Consider the following 18,192-nt stretch of genomic DNA (forward strand, 5'->3'; position numbering starts at 1 on the left):
TCAGTTTCTGGTCAATGGTAATTCTCAGGATATTAATGGTGGGAGATTCAGCGATGGTGATGTCATTGAATGTCAAGTGGAGCTGGTTTGATTCTCTCTGGTTGGAGATGGTCAGTGCCTGGAACGGTTCAACACAAGCTGCGACCAAAGAGATCCCAGCTGTAGACTGACCCTGTCCATCCTGGACTGCAGCATCACCTTCTATAATTAAAACCAACACAAAACATGGATATAATTCATTGTCCACCTCTTCATCCAGATACCTAACCTGGCCCAGACAGGGAGGGACAACACTTATAAAAATAAATTTAGAGTACCCAATTATTTTTTTCCAATTAAGGGGCAATTTAGGGTGTTCAATCCACCTACTTTGCACATCTTTGGGTTGTGGGGGCGAAACCCACGCAGACACGGGAAGAATGTGCAAACTCCACATGGATAGCGACCCAGAGCCGGGATCGAACCTGGGACCTCGGTGCCATGAGACAGCAGGGCTAACCCACTGCGCCACCATGCTGCCCGGACAACACTTGAGGGATTCTCCATTCCATAACTTCCTGATGGACCATGGAGATCCCACTATTTGCAGCATAGAATCACAGAATGCTTACAGCTCAGAAAGAGGCCATTCGGCCCATCATGTCCCTGCAATCTCTCAGCCAGAGCTGCTCAGCTAGCGCCACTCCCCTGTCGTTCCCCGTTCATAGAATTTACCCAATTCCCTCTGGAAATTGGATCTGCCTGCACCACCCTCTCAGACAGAACCTTCCATATCCTCACCACTCCCTCTGCAAACAAGGTTTCCCAAATGCCACCTTTGATTCCTTTGCCAATTTGAGTGTCAATGTGTGCGTGACTTTAAGGGGAAGCTGGATAGGTCCATGAAAGAGAAAGGAACAGAGGGATTGGCAGATTGAACAAAAGACTTGTATTTGTGTAACACCTTTCAGGGCCACTGGATTTCTCGATGCACTTTCCAGCCAATGATGTACTTTCTGAAGTGTAGTCACTGTTGTGTAGGAAACATGGCAGCAAATTTAGGCAGAACCGGATAGGAACATAGGAGCAGTAGGCCATTCAGCCCTTCGAGCCTGCTGCCCCATTCTATAAGATCATGGCTGATCTGGATGTGATCTCAACACCACTTTCCTGTCTCACCCCCATAACCCTTGTCTCCTCTGTCAATAATCTGTCTAACTCTTCCCTGAATATATTCAATGACCCAGCCCCCACTGCTCTCTGGGGAAGAGAATTCCACAGACTAAACACCCTCTGAGAGAAAAACATTCTCCTCAATCTCCGTCTGAATGGTGGATCTCATATTGATAAACCGTGTCCCCGGGTTCTAGTCTCTCCCACAATTGGAAACATCCTCCTGATTTCTACCCTATCAAATTCCCTCAGGATTGTAAATGTTTCTATAAGATCACCTCTCCTTCATCTAAACTCCAGTGGGTACGGACCCAACATGTTCAACCTTTCTTCACAAGGGGAGCCCCTCATCCCAGGAATGAGTCGAGTGAACCTTCTCTGAACTGCTGCTAACACAATTATATCTTTGTGTTTCAAACAAGCTGAAGATGCAGCGCACAATATTCCAGGTGTGGTCTCACCAAGGCCCAGCACAGCTGTAGCTTCCATTTCCCCTTCTGAGAAACATTAATATTCCAGTTGCTTTCCGAATTAGTTGATGTACCTTCATATTAACTTACTGTGCTTCCTGAAACAGGACACCCAGATCCTTCTGTAACACTGAGTATTGCAATCTCTGTGATGATATGATCTGCATACTCGTCTGCCATTGGGCCAGAACGTCGGCTTACCATTGGCCCTGGTCGGTCATGTGCCTCTCGACCGATTGGCCGAGAGGCTGAGTTAACCACGCCTCTATTAACGAGGTGTAAATGCTCAGACGCCTGACGATCGTCCCTTTCCACTGTAGACGATCGCAGAGCTGTGTTCTAGTTAATTAAAGCCTGACTTTGGTAAATCACTCGCCTCGCGTGCAATCGATTTAATTAACTACGACTTTGAAGATGGAGTTCCGCATCAAGCCCGAATGCCTCCGCATCAGCCCGCAAACTCCGAACTCTGCAGAACTTTTCAAACTCTGGCTGACTTGCCTCGAAGGGTTCCTGGCATCTACAACCACCCCCCCCACCGGGGCACAGAAGCTGCACGTCCTCCACTCCAGTGTGGGTATTGTCGCTTACGCAATAATCAAAGAGGAAACGGATTATGATGACGCTATACAAAAGTTAAAAGGACAATTCATCAAACTGATCAACAGGGTATTCGCCCGACATCTGCTGGCCACCAGAAAGCAGGTCCCCGGTGAGTCTCTAGACCAATACGCCCGGGCCCTCTATGCCCTGGGGAGAGGTTGCGCCTGTGTAGCGGTGTCCGCTACAGAGCACATGGAGCTACTCATCAGAGACGCTTACGTGGCTGGGATGCTGTCTCCCGTGATCCGCCAGCGGATGCTGGAAAGAGACGAACTCAGTTTAACGGAGACGCTGACTCTCTCCGCCTCCCTGGAGGTCGCAGATCTAAGCGCTCGCACCTATGACCCTGGCCAGGCCTCCTCCTGGCACGCTTCCCACCAGCTACCCACCGCTCCCGGCCTCCCTCAGGCTTGTGCCGCGGGGCGCCCCGATAAATCCGCGGGGCCCCGCTGCTACTTTTGTGGGTACGCTAAACACCCTCGCTCGCGCTGCCCAGCCCGCTCCGCCCTCTGTAAGAGCTGCGGGAAGAAGGGCCACTACTCCACGGTCTGCCAGGCCAAAACGCTGTCTGCAGCGTTTCTGGAAGCTGCACAGCACTCTCCCCCCCTCCCCCAGGCCTCTGCAAATGGCCTGTGTGCCTCTCTCTCTCCCCCAGGGCCCCCCCAGCCGCTCCCGACTCGCGCCCCGCCGGCCGACAAGCGCACCTCCCCGGCCCCTCCAGGCCTCTGCCAGACTGCCCCGCACGTTTCTCCCCCCCCCACCCCCGGGCCCCGGCGCACGACCGGCTCGCCTCTCCGGGCCCCCCGGTCCCTGCCTGCCCGCAGCGCGACTCTGCTCCCCCCACCCCCGGGCCCCGGCGCCCGACCGGCTCGCCTCTCCGGGCCCCCCGGTCCCTGCCTGCCCGCAGCGCGACTCTGCTCCCCCCGCCCCCGGCCCCCCGCACCCGGCCTGTGCGCCTTACCTCCTCCCGCAGCTGCTACACCTAACCGGCGTCCTGGAGCCGGCTTCCGCATCCCCACAGCTGATGCACCGAACCGGCGTCCTGGAGCCGGCCTGCGCGTCCCCACAGCTGCTACACCCGGCTCGCCTCCTGGAGCCGGCCTGCGTGCCCCCACAGCTGATCAGCTCGCAGCGCCGGCAACGCTAGCTCGGCCACGAGGGCTTCCTGGGCGCCGCCATCTTGGGGCCCCGACCCCACGTGCGGATGCTGGGTGCCGCCATCTTGGGGAACAGACCTCACCTGGGGATCCTGGCCACCGACTTCCAGATCTGCCACGCAAGGTCCCTCCAGCATCGACTCGGACGGCGACGACGGATTTTCTCCACAGCTCACGGCCGTTCAACTCGACCAGTCTCATCCACGCACGCTCGCAAAAACGACTACACTGATCCACCTCAACGGCCACAAGACGGACTGCCTGCTGGACTCCGGGAGCACGGAAAGCTTCGTTCACCCTGACACGGTAAGACGCTGCGCGCTCCCTGTCCATCCCGTAACACGCAAAATCGGTTTAGCCTCAGGTTCGCACTCCGTCCACATCACCGGGTGCTGCATCGCGGACCTCACGGTCCAAGGGAAGGTTTTTAAAAATTATAAATTCCTTGTCCTCCCTGACCTTTGCGCACCGGCACTCCTAGGACTGGACTTCCAGTGCAACCTGCAGAGCTTGACTTTTCAATTCGGCGGCCCTATACCCCCCCTCACTGTCTGCAGCCTCGCGTCCCTCAAAGTGGACCCTCCCTCCCTGTTTGCTAACCTCACCCCCGATTGCAAACCCGTTGCCACACGGAGCAGACGGTACAGCGCCCAGGACCGATCCTTCATCAGGTCCGAGGTCCAGAGGTTGCTGACGGAAGGGGTCATCGAGGCCAGCAACAGTCCCTGGCGAGCCCAAGTGCTGGTGGTCCGGACGGGGGAGAAAAACCGGATGGTCATCGGTTATAGCCAAACCATCAATCGGTTTACGCAACTGGACGCGTATCCTCTTCCCTGTATTTCTACCATGGTAAACGAGATCGCGAGATACAAGGTCTTCTCAACTGTGGACCTTAAGTCCGCTTACCACCAGCTCCCCATCCGTGCGAGTGACCGACTGTACACCGCGTTCGAGGCTGACGGGCGCCTCTACCACTTCCTTAGGGTTCCGTTTGGCGTCACGAATGGGGTCTCGGTCTTCCAAAGGGAGATGGACCGAATGGTCGACAAGTACGGATTACAGGCTACCTTCCCGTATCTTGATACTGTCACCATCTGCGGCCACGACCAGCAGGACCATGACGCCAACCTCCAGAAATTCCTCCAAACCGCAAAACTCCTTAACCTCACATACAATAAGGATAAATGCGTGTTCAGCACCGACCGCCTAGCCATCCTCGGCTACGTAGTGCGTAACGGAGTGATAGGCCCCGACCCCGAACGCATGCGCCCCCTGATGGAACTCCCTCTCCCCAATACCCCCAAATCCCTCAAACGCTGCCTGGGGTTCTTCGCATACTACGCCCAATGGGTTCCCAACTACGCTGACAAGGCCCGTCCCCTCATTCAAACCACGACCTTCCCGCCGTCGACGGAGGCCTGCCAGGCCTTTAGCCGCATCAAAGCGGACATCGCAAAGGCCATGATGCGCGCCATCGACGAGTCCCTCCCCTTCCAGATTGAGAGCGACGCATCAGAAGTAGCTCTGGCGGCCACCCTGAACCAAGCGGGCAGACCCGTGGCCTTCTTCTCCAGAACTCTCCAGGCTTCCAAACTCCGCCACCCATCTGTGGAAAAGGAAGCCCAGGCCATAGTCAAAGCCGTGCGACATTGGAGGCACTATTTGGCCGGCAGGAGGTTTACCCTCCTCACAGACCAACGGTCAGTAGCCTTCATGTTTGATAATGCACAAAGGGGCAAGATCAAAAATGACAAGATTTTACGGTGGCGGATCGAGTTGTCCACGTACAACTATGATATCTTGTATCGTCCTGGGAAGCTCAATGAGCCTCCTGATGCCCTGTCCCGCGGTACCTCCACGCAGACCTCTGCCATCCAGGGGTGACCCGCCTACACCACTTCATTAAGGCCCGCAACCTGCCCTACTCCATCGAGGAAGTCAGGTCAGTAACCCGTGACTGCCACATCTGCGCCGAGTGCAAACCGCACTTCTACCGCCCCGAGCGCGCACACCTGATCAAAGCATCCCGCCCCTTTGAATGTCTCAGCATTGACTTCAAGGGGCCCCTTCCCTCTAACAACCGCAACATTTACTTCCTGGCGGTTATCGACGAACACTCCCGCTTCCCCTTCTCCATTCCCTGTCCCGACATGACCACATCGACCGTCATTAAGGCCCTACTCTCCATCTTCTCACTGTTCGACTACCCCGCATACATTCACAGCGATCGGGGGTCCTCCTTTATGAGCGACGAGCTGCGTCAATTCCTGCTCGACAGGGGCATCACCTCTAGCAGGACGACCAGCTATAACCCTCGGGGTAACGGACAGGTCGAGCGGGAGAATGGTACCATCTGGAAGACCATACTGCTGGCCCTCCGGTCTAGAAATCTCCCTATTTCCCGATGGCAAGAGGTGCTCCCCGATGCACTGCACTCTATCCGCTCACTCCTCTGTACTGCAACTAATCAGACACCTCATGAGCGTCTTCTTGTTTTCCCCAGGAAGTCGTCCTCCGGATCCCCTCTCCCGACGTGGCTGGTCAACCCCGGGCCCATCTTGCTCCGGAAGCATGTGCGGGTGCACAAGTCCGACCCGTTGGTGGAGCATGTCCAGTTACTCCACGCTAACCCGCAGTACGCGTATGTGGAGTACCCCGACGGTCGGCAGGACACGGTCTCCCTCCGGGACCTGGCACCCGCCGGCGTACGCCCCCCCCCCCCCCCCCACCACAGACCCCTCCCCTTTTTCACCCCAGCACCCCACTCAGCTTCCCCATCCCTCATCCATGGCGTCTCCGCGGCCAGCTCAGGTGACGGAGACTACTCGAAGTCTATTGCTCCCGGACTCCAGGACATCAGCAGGACCATCAGCCGATCCGACGACACCTCCTCCACTACGGCGCTCGGCCAGGACGTCAAGGACCACCAAAAGACTGATCGAATCCTTCTAGAGTTCTACAGCCCCATGGACTCCCTTTGTAAATATTGTTATGTCTGGGCCAGTGGCAAGCCCCCAAATTCGATAAGGGTAAGGAGAGAAAATTATTCTCCCCATGGCTACTCATATCATCAGTTCTTCCCCCCCCCCACCCCACCCTGGGTCTCGTTCACCCCCCCCCCCCCCCCGCCTTCCTTCTCCGTAAGGGGTGAATGTGATGATATGATCTGCATACTCGTCTGCCATTGGGCCAGAACGTCGGCTTACCATTGGCCCTGGTCGGTCATGTGCCTCTCGACCGATTGGCCGAGAGGCTGAGTTAACCACGCCTCTATCAACGAGGTATAAATGGTCAGACGCCTGACGATCGTCCCTTTCCACTGTAGACGATCGCAGAGCTGTGTTCTAGTTAATTAAAGCCTGACATTGGTAAACCACTCGCCTCGCGTGCAATCGATGGTACATCAATCTCTCTCCATTTAAATAGGATACTGCTTCTCTGTTCCTCCTGCCACAGTGAACACATTCATGTTCTCCCATATTATACTCCATCTGTGATGCACGATCAATTGCACAAAAGACTCAGATTGGGTACAACTGTGGCTTTATTACAGTCAGATGCGTGGCCTCCAACTGCAGCTGGCGAAATGGCAGATCAATGGAGGACACGCATATTTATACTCCTCCTGCTGGGCGGAGCCAGCCAGCACGGGCTACTGGCGAACCTGTAGTACAGGTCCGACCTTACATCCCCTAATACAGGTGTACACAGTGGCTCACCCCAACAAGACCCGCTTGCGAGCAATCAGTGAGGCGAAGGCTAAAACATCCGCACCCCCCCCCCCCCCCCCCCCCCCCCCCCCCCCCCCCCGCATCTGCCTGCAGCCGTGGCTGATCTGACACCCCGATTCTGGCTTCTAGGGGAACGGGCTTCACATCCACATGCAGAACCCCCAAAATGGGGCCGAACGCCATCCTCTAAAACCTTTCCAGCTTCGGGCAGGACTGAAACATATGCACATGGTTGGCAGGCCCCCTCCCACATCGTTCACTGACATCCCCCACCTCTTCAAACAGCCAGCTCATCCCAGACTTTGTAAGGTGCTCCCTATGCACGACCTTCAGCTGTAATAGCCCCAGCCCCGTGCATGAAGTCGAGGCATTGACCCTCTGCAAAACCTCACACCACTGTCCCTCCCCCAGCACCGCCCCCAACTCTTCCTCCCACTTCGCCTTAACCCCCTTCAAGGACACTCTGTCCAAAATCCCCCACCCCCCCCCCGCCCCGTAAATTGCCAAGACAACACTGTCCCCAATACCCCCCTCCCCCCCACTGACAGCACCACCTCTAGCAATGAGGAGGCTGATGCTATCGGGAAGGTCGGGAAGATTTTTCTTGTAAAGTTCTGCACCTGCCGCTACCTGAAACTTGCCCCGTGCCAACCCAAACCTCTCGCCCAGCTCCTCCAGACTCGCAAATCACCCTCCCAGAAACAGATCCTTCATTTCCTTCACCCCCCCTCTCTCACCGTCCCCCGAATCTTACATCCATCCTCCCCGGCTCAAACCCGTGGTTCCCCCTAATCAGCATCTCCCTCAACCCAGCTCCCAACCTAAAATGCTGCCAAATCTGCCTCCAGATCTTCAGCGTGGCCACCACCACTGGACTCACCGAACGCTTCCCTGGGGCCATCGGGAGCAGCGCCGTTGCCAGCGCCGGCAACCCTGACTCCCTGCAAGGCCTCCGTCTTCACCCACAAAGCCCCCACCTCCCTACTCCATCCCTGTATCTTCTCTGCCCAATAATAATGCATCAGATTTGGGAGCCCCCGCCCCCCAGCCTGCCGATCTTCTGCAGTATCTTTCTAAACCTAGCCACCTTCCCTGCCCAAATAAAAGAGGAGATCAGCCTGTCCACCCCCTAAGAAAAAAGCCTTGAGCAAAAAGACTGACAGGCACTGGAACAACAACAAGAATCGCGGAAAAACATTCACCTTTACTACCTGTATCCGGCCCGCCAACGACAGAGGGAGATTGTAGTCGGGAAAATGAAGAATCTGAGGTAGACTTTGAAGTGTTGGCTAGTATAGACTTGAGAGATGAACAGACACTTCCAACACTGATGAAGGTTCAACTCAATTTTATTGACTACTTCGAACTAACTAACACACGATGACTGTGGGTCTAAATGATGCTAACTTAAACTAGAGACCTAAGCCTTGTCCGAACCAGTTGATTCTCTCAGCACGTGGTGTGAGTCTGTGCTGGGCTGGATGAGTTCTTGTTACACTCAGAGGCAGCACCCAGAATGAGCGGGAACCGTAGTGCCCTCTGCCTTTATCGTGTGTGTATTCTAACTGGTGATTGGCTGCGGTGTTTGTACATGTTGATTGGTCCCTGTGTGTGTCCATCAGTATGTGTTTGCACCATGATATACTGGTGTATATTATGACAGACTTGGGGCAGCATGGAAGAGGAAGCCTGGACTGACAGTCTCCAAAACCCAGATGTGGACAAACACAAATTCGCATAGTACAAGCAGGTGTACCTCAGGCAACACATTTCCAAAGCCCGAGCAACAGGGACTAATGGGAAACATTCAGCCTGGCTCCTGCATGTCTGGAAGGGGCATTGTGCACATAACCTTATGCTGGTGTCAGGGAGGTCGGACATTCATCACCTCATTATGGACTGATTGTCTAAAATACGTTGCTTTGCATTGTAAAGAACATGGACAAGATGTATCCACCGAATGATTAGAACTAAAGCATGCACGGGGCAGCACGGTGGCGCAGTGGTTAGCACTGCTGCCTCACTGCGCCGAGGCCCCAGGTTCAATTCCGGCTCTGGGTCACTGTTCGTGTGGAGTTTGCACATTCTCCCCGTGTTTGCGTGGGTTTCGCCCCCACAACACAAAGATGTGCAGGGTAGGTGGATTGGCCACACTAAAATTGCCCCTTAATTGGAAAAAATGAATTGGGTACTCTAAATTTATTTTAAAAGAAGAACTAAAGCATGTAAGACAATGTATCCATGTCATCGAATCAGGAGAATGAGTGTAAACTGATCAAGTTAACGGTATCGATAATTGGTTAATTACTTTGAATCTCTTTGTATTTCTTTGAATCAGTCGATAACATCCACACAATATCAAGAAATGTGAACTGGCTTTGTGCGGGCAGAGCGACTTGGACCAAGCTGGAGTTACATCAGCTGGGTTTTCACTCTCCTGCATGCACAAGGCATTAAAAAGACATTTTGTTGAAGTTCCATATGATCTGAAGAACTTGCCTCATTAACTCCGCGAACAGAGATTGTCCCACCTGTAGTGCTAACAATTATACTCAAAGACGAGAGACATGTACAGTAGAGGCTTTATTGCTGTGTGATGCTATTCCTCCATCTGCAACTGTAGACTAAAGGTCTGAGTGACTCACACACATATTTATACACAAGCTCCCTGTGGGCGGAGCTAGCCGGCAGGGGCTGACCGGAGGAACCTGTATTACAGGTACAGGCATACATCCCCCTACTGCAAGTACACATCACTACAGTGGTTATATCACCACACCACCTCAGCAAGTCAGCCTTCACCCTCCCCACCAAGCTAGTGAAATTAAACTTCTGGAGCCCTGCCCAATCCCGGGCCACCTGCACCCCCAGGTACCTGAAATGAGATGTTCCTGCATGAAATAGCAGCCCCATCACCCCCGCTCCCACTTCTGCAGGGGAGACCACAAAGTACTTACTGTTCCCTAAATTCAATTTGCACCCTGAAAACATCCCAAATCTCTGAAGCAACCCCATTATACTCTCCACCGAAGAGCTCGGCTCCAAAATATGCAGCAACAAGTCATCTGCACACAAGGATACCGGATGCTCCCTCCTCAACTCACTATCCCCTTCCACAACACCAAACTCCTCAGCACAATGTTCAAGGGCTCTATAGTCAATGCAAACAGAAGGGGGGGGGGGGGGCATGGGTCATCCTGCCTCGGACCCCAGTGCAATGCAAAGTACCCTGAATTCATACTATTTGTGCACACACTCGCCATCGGCTCCTTATATAACATCTACAGCCATGTCACAAACTTCAACCCAATCCCAAATTTCTCCAACACTGCCATTAAATAACTCCACTCCACCCGATCAAACGCATTCTCCCCATCTTTTTTCAGAAACATATTTGAGTACCCAATTCTTTCCTTCCAATTAAGGGTCAATTAAGCGTAGCCAATCCACCGACCCTGCACATCTTTGGGTTGTGGGGGTGAGACACAGGCAGACACGGGGAGAATGTGCAAACTCCGCCCCTGCAGTGACCCAGGGCCAGAATCGAATCCGGGTCCTGTGTGCCATGAGGCAGCCGTGCTAACCACTGTGCCGCCCCAGCCTGTCCTTAAATCTTTATTTGACCGGGGACCCATCCAGCCCCGCTGCCTTCCCTGCCTGCATCCATCCGATTGCCACCTCCCCCCAACCTCGGGCACTCTAACCCACCCAGAAACTCCCTCATCTTCTGCTCCTCCTCCGGTGGCTCCGACTTATACAAGTCCCTGCAGAACCCCTCAAACAGGATTAATCTTATCCGGGACCACCACCAACTTCCCCGTCCTGTCCTGCACCCGAACCATCTCCCTTGTCACAGCCTCCTTATGGAGGTCACCTGCCAACATACATCCTGCGTTCTCCCTGCACTCTCAGACAGCCGCCTTCATCCTTCTCAGCTGACGCACCACTCTCCCCATGAACAATAGGTCAAACCTCACCTCAACTCCTTCCTCTTTGCAGGAGCCTCGGGTCCGGGTCCCCCCGTCTACTTCCCATCCATCTCCAAAATCTCTCCTCTCAGTTGTTGCCGTTCCTCCCTATCCACCTTGGCCTGAAATGGGACCACCTCCCTCCCCACCCTCGCCCCACCACCGCCTTCAGAGCCTCCCAAACCACCGACTGCGAAACCTCCCCCCCCCCGTGCAATTGAACCCCACGTTCTCCTCAACCACCTTCCCTATCTTGTCACAGAAATTCCGATCCTCCAGCAATCCCATATCCATATTCCACCCCTGGGCTGCCCCCTTCTCCAATACCACATCCATCCAACGAGGAGCGTGATCCGAGATCGCAATGGCCGTGTACACAACCTCTTAACTCCAACCAACTCCCACCACAAAAAAGGTCAAAGAAAACACCTTGTCTACCGGGGAGAAAAACGAATACTCCCGATCCCTCGCGTGTAAAAATCTCTACGAGTCAACCCCCCTCCCCCAATCTCCTTCATGAGCTCGGCCAATGCCTTTTCCCCCTGGGTCAGAGAGCGCGGGTAGGGACCTGTCAATCCTCGGCTCCTCCCTTGACTCATGGGTACCCAGTTCCGGGATGGCACCCATATATGATTACCAGTGCTACCAGCCTCCCCTCCAATGCAGCCATCACTATTACAACCAGCTCCCCGATCCTATATTCTGGAATGGTTCCTGCAGATTGGAAGGTGGTAAATGTTACACCACTATTTAAGGAGGGAGAGAGAAAACGGGGAACCACAGACCCATTAGCCTGACATCAGTAGGAAGGATGGTGCTACAATCTATTATAAAGGTTGTGATAACATATGAATTAGGAGCAGGAGTAGGCCACTCGGCCCCTCGAGCCTGCTCCACCGTTCAATAAGTTCCCGGCTGATCTGATTGAAACCTCAACTCCACATTCCTGCTGACCCCCCCCGAAAGTCCTTCACTCCCTTGCGTATCAAGAATCTATCCAGCTCTGCCTTAAAAATATTCATAGACTCTGTTTCCACTGCCCTTTGAGGAAGAGAATTCCGAAGACTGCGAGAAAAAGTTCTCCTCTGCCTTAAACGGACAGGTTATCACTATTAAAGTGACTCCCAATTTCCAGATTCTCCCACAAGAGGAAACATCCTTTCCACATCCACCCTGCCAAGGGCCCTCAGGATCTTATACGGTTCAATCAAGTCACCTAAACTCCATCAGACACAAGCCCAGCCTGTCCAATCATTCCTCATAAGACCAGCCTCCAATTCCAGGTATGAGTCCAGTAAACCTTCTCTGAACTGCTTCCAACACATTGACATCATTCCTTAAATGAGAGCAATACTGTACACAGTGCTCCAGATGTGGTCTCACCAATGTCCTGTATAACTGAAGCATAACCTCCCTACTTTTGTATTCAATTCCCCTCACAATAAACAATAACATTCTATTAGCTTTCCTAATTACTTGCTGTACCTGTATACTCGCCTTTTGTGATTCATGCTCTTGGACACCCAGATCCCTCTCAATCTCAGAGCTCTGCAATCATTCACCTTATGGTAAATAAGCTTTTTATTCTTCCTGCCAAAATGGACAATTTCACATTTTCCCAAATTATTCTCCATTTAGCCGATCTTTTCCCACTCACTTAACCTATCTATATCCCTTTGTACCCTCCTTATGTCCTCTTCACAATTTACTTTCCAAAGAAGGAGTTGGCCATTCAGCCCATTGAGCATGCTCCGAATTCAATACGATCATGGCTGATCATCCACTTCAATGCCTTTTCCCCCACACTATCCCCACCTCCCTTTGTGTTATTGGGATTTAGAAATCTGTCAGTCTCTGCTTTAAACACACTCAGTGACTGAGTTTCCACAGCCCTCTGGGGTAGAGAATTCCAAAGATTCACAACCCTCTGAGTAAAGAAATGCCTCCTCCGAGACCCGTCCTAAGTGGCTTCCCCCTTATTTTGAAATTGTGTCCCCTGGTTCTAGACTCCCCAACCCGGGGAAACATCTCACCTGCACCCGCCCTGTCTATTCCTTAAAGTATTTTATAAGTTTCAATGAAATCAATTCTCGTTCTTCAAAATTCTGGAGAATACAGGGCCAGTTTCCCCAATCTCTCTTCATTGGACAGTCCTGCCATCCCCAGATCAAGTCTGGTGAACCTCCCTCTGTGGCAATATCTTTCCTGAGGTTAAACTGCACACAGTACTCCAGTTGCGGTCTTACCAATGTTCTATCCCAGGGTTTATCAAACTTTTTTCCGGGGACCCATTTTTACCAACGATCCAACCTTCAGGATCCGACCCGACCGACCTTCGCGACCCACGCCGGCCGACCTTCGTGACCCACCTTCGTGATCCATGCCGGCCGACCTTTTCTGACCCACGCTGGCCGACCTGCGCAACCCACCATTTTCTCTTACCTTGTTTGTTGCTGAGAAAAATGGAGGAAATGGTTTTGGGTCCCTTTGGCTCCAATGGTCCCTTCGTCCCCCCGAATTTGTAAAAAAAAAGGCTGCGACCGCATTAAAAAAAAATGCAGCCGCACTGCGCATGCGCCCGAATTTTAAAAATATGTTTGTGGCCATTTTGAAGGCCGCTTGCAGCCGGCATAGGATTTGCGCGATCGGAGCGCCGTGACGGATGGCTCCGCGACCCTCCCGACACCCACCCACGACTTTGACAATGCCTGTTCTATACTTTTGAAGCAAGTCTTCACTACACCTGTACTCAAATCCTCTTGTGATAAAGGCCAACGTCCATTAGCCTTCCTGATAGCTTGCTGCACCTGCATGTTAGCCTTCAGTGACTTATTGAGGACCCATTCTCACCCAGGTCCCTTTGTCCCCATTACTCCTCACGAGGGGCTCCTCCATTCGGTCCATCCTGCTGATGCCAGATCTGTGAAAGAGCCAACCAATTAATCCCACTGCCCAGAAATGTTCATTTCCTTTCAAGGAAAATTCCCTTTTGAAAGAAGAGTTGAATTGGTTTCTTGCACTCTTTTCAGGTAACGCAGTCCAAATCACAACAACTTGCCTGTGTTTAAAAAACAAATTATTCAGTATTTGGTGTGTTTGGATTTTCACTGAGAATTTCAGAGAGAATTTCAGAGAGAATTAAAGACATGGTATTACTCAAAATTCAAGCTCAGTCTTTGTCAATTATTTTGATGAGGGGACCAACTGTAATATATCCAAGTTTGAGGAAAATTAGAAAAAAATCATTTTCAATAGCATCGCAGAACAAGTACTTTTTGAAGTGCAGTAATTGTTGTAATGTACGATACCGCAGGTAATAATAATAATTTTTATTGTCACAGGTCGGCATACATTGACACTACAATGAGGTTTCTGTGAAAATACCCTCGTCATCACATTCCGGCGCCTGTTCAGGGACACAGAGGGAGAATGCAGAATGTCCAAATTATCTAAACAGTGCGTATTTCGGGACTTCTGGGAAGAAACCGGAGCACCAGGAGGAAACCCATGCAGACATGGGGAGAACGTGCAAACTCCGCACAGACAGTGACCCAAGCTGGAATCGAACCTGGGACTCTGGCGCTGTTAAGCAATAATGCTAACCACTGTGCTACCATGCAGTACTGGGAAATCTATTTAATTTTAAAATTTCATCACTTTTACACCATATTCACGGATATAAGTAACAAGGTCAAGGAAGCCATTTTAAACTCCAACATCTAGCTTCTTGCAGCCATTTTACATTACATAACTTTTCTTTATTAATCACATATTGATTTCCTATTAAAAACTAGTTACAACACAGTTGATTATTCAACACTGAATTTTATATAAGTGAAAATTAGCGAAACAATGTAATAGATAATATTGTAATGGCAGAATTAGGTTTGTACATTCTTTGTTTCTAAATGTTTCTAGAAACTGTAACGGTAACAGAAATCGTTGATACAAGTAAATTATGTTCTTATGTTGATAAGTGGCCTGCAATCATAGTCTATCAAAGTCTGGCTCAAGAATAAGCTCATTGTTCAACATGATCAAGATGACGAAGAAAGAAAACTATTGCCTGGGACTCTGGTGCTGTGAAGCAACAATGCTAACCAGTGTGCAACTGTGCCGTAGGTGTATTGGCCACACTCAATTGCCCATAATTGGAAAAAAAATAAAACAAAACAAAAATGTTCTGGACCCAAATGGTTTGTCTTTAATTCATCTGTAGCCTGTTCCCTGCCCTCTTTGTGGAACACCTCCGCTCAGTCCACAAGCCTGACCCTGACCTTCCGCTTGCTGCCATTAGAATTCACCACCTTGCTCTCAGGCTCACATTCCTGTCCTCGGCCTGCTGCAATGTTCCAGAGAAGCCCAACACAAGCTGGACCAACAGCCCCTCATCTTCCCATGAGGCACTTTACAGCCTTCTGGGCTCAACATTGAGTTCAACAACTTCACACCCTGAACTCTCTTCTCCATTTTGATTTGTTTTTTTGCTGAGTGCCAGTCTGCATCTTGTTTACATGTGTTTTGCTTCCAGACAGAGCTGTCCTTTATTCTGCCATTAACACTGACTCTGGACCAATGCTTTGTTTCTTTACTAAAACCATTACCTCTCCCTTTGCCTTTTGTTCCAGGACATTTTTGTCATTTAATCTCACCCACCCTCTAACCAATCCCTAACTTTCTCTTTTGTTCTGTCTGACCCTCCCCCTTTCTCAGCAGCATCAAACCCATCACATTTCTCCCTCTCTTTAGTTCTGAAGCAGAGTTACATTGGACGTGAAACATTAACTCTGCTTCTCTCTCCACAGTTGCTGCCAGACCTGTTAGAACATAGAACATAGAACAGTACAGCACAGAACAGGCCCTTCAGCCCTCGATGTTGTGCCGAGCAATGATCACCCTACTCAAACCCACGTGTCCACCCTATACCCGTAACCCAACATCCCCCCCCCCCCTCCCCCCTTAACCTTACTTTTTTTTTAGGACACTACGGGCAATTTAGCATGGCCAATCCACCTAACCCGCACATCTTTGGACTGTGGGAGGAAACCGGAGCACCCGGAGGAAACCCACACACACACGGGGAGGACGTGCAGACTCCGCACAGACAGTGACCCAGCCGGGAACCGAACCTGGGACCCTGGAGATGTGAAGCATTTATGCTAACCACCATGCTACCGTGCTGCCAGTATTTATTTTAGATCGGTCTGTAGTTAGGTGGACGGGATGGGGGCAGGAAACACTATTTACATTTCAGGATTAAATAAATGTCCTTCATCAGCTTTTGTGGATCATTTCAGTGGAAATGTGGTCTCCCAGGCTCAAAGAGCATCAGCCCACTGGAAGCAAAGTTGTGAGACCGGCCAGTCCAGCAGAAAGAAACCTTCCAACCCTCCCACTTCACCAAGTGTCAGAATGAGCATGGTTCAGTCCTGGGTGTGATTAACAGCAGCAATAACAGCAGAATCCAACCCCTGTCACCACCTGTGGAATCGCCGGTGTCTCACCAGGCTGGATGACTGAGTGAATCCCTTCCCACACTCAGTGCAGGTAAATGGCCTCTCCCCAGTGTGAACTCGCTGGTGTACCCGCAGTGTGGATGACTTTCTAAACCTCTTTGTGCAGAGAGAGCAGCTGAACGGTCTCTCCTCAGTGTGAATGCGCTGGTGTTCCATCAATCCCTGAGAGCTTTTGAAGGAACTCCCACAGTCGGAGCATTTAAAGGGTCTCCCATTGATGTGCATCACATTGTGTTGCAGCAGGCCAGTTAACTGAGCGAATCGTTGGCCACACACGGAGCAGATGAACGGTCTCTCGCCGGTGTGAACTCGCTGGTGTTCCCGCAGTTTGGATGATGTTCTAAACCTCTTTGTGCAGAGAGAGCAGCTGAATGGTCTCTCCCCCGTGTGAATGCGTTGGTGGGTCATCAGTTCCTGAGAGCTTTTGAAACCACTCCCGCAGTCAGAGCATTTAAAGGGTCTCTCATTGGTGTGAGTGACTTTATGTCTCAGCAGAGTGGATAAATGAGCGAGTTGCTGACCACACACTGTGCAGGTGAACGGCTTCTCACCAGTGTGAACCCGCTGGTGTTTCCGCAGGTTGGATGACGTTCGAAATCTCTTTGTGCAGTGAGAGCAGGTGAACGGTCTCTCCTCAGAGTGAATGCGCTGATGTTCTATCAGTACCTGAGACCTTCTGAAGCACCTCCCACAGTCAGAGCATTTAAAGGGTCTCTCATTGGTGTGCGTGACATGGTGTCTCAGCAGATTGGATGACTGAGTGAATCCCTTCCCACACACAGAGCAGGTGAACGGCCTCTCCCCGGTGTGAACTCGCTGGTGCGTCTGCAGGCTGGATAACTGAGTGAATCCCTTCCCACACTGAGAGCAGGTGAACGGTCTCTTCCCAGTGTGAGTGCGTTGGTGAATTTCCAGCTCAGACGGATATTTGAATCCCTTCCCACATTCCCCACATTTCCACCGTTTCTCCATGGTGCTGGTATCTTTGCGTCTCTCCAGGTTGGACAATCAGTTGACGTCTTATCCACACAGAACACGTGTCTGGTCTCTCCCCGCTGTGAATAGGGTGATTTTTTTTCAGGCTGTGTAACTGGTTAAAGCTCTTTCCACAGTCAGTGCTCTGGAACACTCTCACCCGGTTGTGTGTGCGTGTCTCGGTGCTTTTCCAGTCACACTGTCGTTTAAAATGAGAACGGACATTTCTCCTTCCAGATTGAAAGGCCGATGATATTCAGGTCGCGATCAATCGACTAACTCTGTCAGATCTGGACATGACAATTAGTTTGAGATTTCCTGCTGTAAATTCTCACCTTCTAATATCCTTTAAAAGGAGTTTGCAAAAATCATCACTGTCAGTGCAGGATAGAAATTCAGAACAGCCAATTCCAGTTTCTCTGGAACATTCTTTGGCCCTCAGACTACCCTTGTCACCTTCAAAGTGAATGGAGCCCTGCCTGAGTCAGCCAATATGTATCAGTCTGCTCAGCGGTGACGTCACCGCGCGGTCCAATGCGCAGGCCCGGCGCGCGCACACGGGAGCCCCACCCCCACCCGTTGTTTCCCTTCCACCTCCCGGAGACAAGGTTTCCAGGCAA

General features: G+C 51.6%; 1 pseudogene; it reads right to left on the bottom strand.

Annotated features, from left to right (window-relative positions):
• LOC119951522 overlaps positions 1-18,143 on the bottom strand; it is a 58,076-nt pseudogene extending 39,933 nt beyond the window's left edge.
• Between the last annotated feature and the right edge of the window lie 49 nt (positions 18,144-18,192).

Source organism: Scyliorhinus canicula, chromosome 17, assembly GCF_902713615.1.
Source record: "Scyliorhinus canicula chromosome 17, sScyCan1.1, whole genome shotgun sequence".
NCBI classification, from domain to species: Eukaryota; Metazoa; Chordata; class Chondrichthyes; order Carcharhiniformes; family Scyliorhinidae; genus Scyliorhinus; species Scyliorhinus canicula.